This window comes from Dermacentor albipictus, chromosome 9 (assembly GCF_038994185.2).
Source record: "Dermacentor albipictus isolate Rhodes 1998 colony chromosome 9, USDA_Dalb.pri_finalv2, whole genome shotgun sequence".
Classification (NCBI taxonomy): Eukaryota; Metazoa; Arthropoda; class Arachnida; order Ixodida; family Ixodidae; genus Dermacentor; species Dermacentor albipictus.
Genome location: NC_091829.1, coordinates 73,779,794 through 73,780,344, shown reverse-complemented (window position 1 = coordinate 73,780,344; position 551 = coordinate 73,779,794).

Sequence of the window (551 nt, the reverse complement as noted above, 5' to 3'; positions counted from 1 at the left end):
GCCCTTAGAGCGGCTGTGGTCTCAAACTGCAACAGGCGGCATATACCACTGGGTGCACCGTCTCCGTACCGCACAGTCCCCGTCACGGATATGCTGATGAGTACCACATAATCTGCCGAAGTTAGGCTTACAATTGGAACGCTCATATCTGCTGCTGCAAGCCGGCCTCCGCTACAGTGTCGCAACCCGCTATGACCACTAGACTTGTGTAATCTCTGATTACACAACACTACTTCCACTGCCGCTTAGTACAGATATGATACAGATATACACATCAAGAATGAAGCCTTCAGGGCAAGTCGTTATCGAAATAAAGAAACATATATTATTGAAGTGCCCAAACACTTTATACAGTGTTTATCATCCATGTTTCTCAGGGACTAGCCAAGCTTCTACGTCTCTGCGAGTGTCCATGTGGCGAAATGGGACTCATGTTATGCTTAATTCATGGCGAAAATCTTAAGTTTGTTGCTATGATTACATTTGTAAAGAAAACTGGTCCCACACACTGTCCCGATTTTTAATTTTCACGCATGGTTTCTAGCATTACC